This window comes from Aplysia californica, unplaced genomic scaffold (genome assembly GCF_000002075.1).
Source record: "Aplysia californica isolate F4 #8 unplaced genomic scaffold, AplCal3.0 scaffold00003, whole genome shotgun sequence".
Lineage (NCBI taxonomy): Eukaryota > Metazoa > Mollusca > Gastropoda > Aplysiida > Aplysiidae > Aplysia > Aplysia californica.
The window spans coordinates 3,491,141-3,493,600 of NW_004797273.1; positions in this window are offsets into that span (position 1 = coordinate 3,491,141).

The window sequence follows — 2,460 nt, forward strand, 5'->3', positions numbered from 1 at the left end:
CCCCCTTTTTTTTCTTCCAAAGTGAAATTAAACATCTCTGCTACTCTACGTTACAAATGTCCTTGTCGCCACTTCCAGTCAACACCATCTTGTTTTATAATAGCAGGGGGTTCCTTAGTAATCTAAGTTAAGATAGTGAAATGAACAAGCAGGCGGGACAAATGCAAAATAATTATTCTTTCTGTGTGTTATGTTGGGTTGTGTTTTGGATTGTGTTTTGGATTGTGTTTCATAAAATTAGATACCGTTACTACATGCATTGTCTCAAAAGAAGCATATTCCGCGCCGCTCGTAGAGGTCTTCGCGCCTGACGCCAACATTCATTTTGTTTTTATTGAGATCGGAAATTACTTGATTTCGTGCCTGCTGCTGCTATTTTTGGTCGTCTGCCTGACCGATTAGCCTCGCCCGAGTGTGGCCGTGGAAAAACTGTCGCCGACAAACGTGGAATGGCCACTTGCAAAGTGAACTGAAACGCGTTAAGGCAAGGTTGGAGCTTGTGTGGAGTCTGGATATTTCATCTTCAGTAACAAACGTTATGTTGATTGTTGTTTTTTCCCCTCTGTTCGGGAAGAGTTGGATTTTCTGGCCTTCGAAATGGTGTGCTGTGTGTTCAGTAGACCGGTAAAGCAAGTAAATCTAATCTCTCTTATTGACTCTTATTTCCGGGCAAAGGGTTGATGTAGTGTAGCCTGCTTCATTGATTTATTTGGATGGTTATTGTGTGAGTGTTCGCTTACTCTTTTCACTGAAATCTTTAATGTAGTGGGAAAGCTATAATTTGTCTTGTAGCCAACTCAGAAGGCGTGGTCGGTTTCTGTGGTGTACTGGTTAGGCACTTTGCCTTCGCACGTTGGAGACACAAGTTCGATTTCCATGTGGAGAGATATATAGACTATCCTTTTCTGTTGTTGAAAATTTCAATTTTTCTGTTGGGATGATGCATGCTCTATCCATCTAAGCACTATTTGTCTGTAGTAATAGGCGGGGGTCAAACCAGGCTGTTAAATCATCTAAATTATTATCTCTTTTTTGGGGGGAGGGGGGGGGAGTGCGTAGGAATACCTGCACTTTTTTATGTAATCGCTAGGGGGCCTCGTTTTTTTGTCTTGTTCACAGAAGGCGTGAGGATTTTGTTGTTGTTATTGTTTTATGTTCTGGTAGGTGTTTTGCGGCGCTTGCAACTCTGCCTAAGGTCATATGAGGGGGCGGATCACATTTAGCATAGGTGTGAGTTTGCTTCCCAAAGGGAAGGTTGTTAGATCGAGTATCTCCGTCTATCTGTTGGTATACTGTGTCCCACTCAGCCGAGGTGGGGTTGGATGGTTGGAGGGCGCCACTGACAATAATATGTCCTACTTCTTTACTTTCCCTCCGTTATTTCTGTATATCTGTTTTATTTTCTTCCAGCACTAAATGCCAAGGATTGTGCCGATGTGTTTCTCTTTATTCAAACTCAAACTCAGCCGAGGTTTGCCCTATTGGTGGGGGTCAAGACATCCCACCTCATAGCTGATATGAATTATGTCTCGTAGGGCGTAAAAGATATAGAGATCTACAACGGGGTTGGCCTTGACAGGCATGTTTAAACAACCCACCTCCTAAACACTCTAAATCATGTCATTTAGGGCATTAACCTTTTTCAATTAATGTAATCTTTCCTGGTGGAAGGTGGCTGTGTGAGTGGTTGGTGAGCGTTCTGATATGGTTGGTTCCTTTTTTCTTATCAAACTTTTATAGTTTTTATCTCTCCTCCTCCTTTTCTTTGTATGTATCTTACTCTCGTGTAACACTTCAACTCAAGCCTTCTTCCTCTGCACTTTATGACCTAAAGGTGTTGCAAGTACCATAAAACTGTTACTAAAACTACACTAAAGGTTGCTATTATCATGCTGACTCTCCATAAACTACAGGTCATCCGACCAAACGTGCAGGGGAAACTGTTTCAACGTTTAGTTTTCACTTCAACAGAACACGATAACCCGATCTGTAATACTCCGCTTGACGAGTCTTCAAGTTCTGTAAAGTTATCCGTGTAGCCGCGTGTGGCCTGCCACTTCGCTACCCCAGAATTATAAAGCTCTATCTGCACTACCTAGTTTTGAGGATTTTGTCGTCAACAATTTTGAGTTTCACAATTCGTCACACGTTTTCGAATGCAGTTCTTTGAATATCTTGCTAACGACGCCAGATAATCTTATGATTTTGATATATAGCAGATAGAACATTAATGTGGTTTCTGACTTCATGGTCGTAATAACTCCAAACGGCCAAACATGTCAGATAGAACTTTGTTAATTCTACGGCAGCGAATTGCCAGTGATATGTCGTAGTTGCCGGCGACCTCGGTCCCGTTATCTCCTGGACGTCATCGAGACAGATTACGGCAACTGTTTTTTAAAAAATTGTTATTGTTATTATTCTTTTTTATTTTCAATTTTTGGGGGAAGGGAGGTGTGT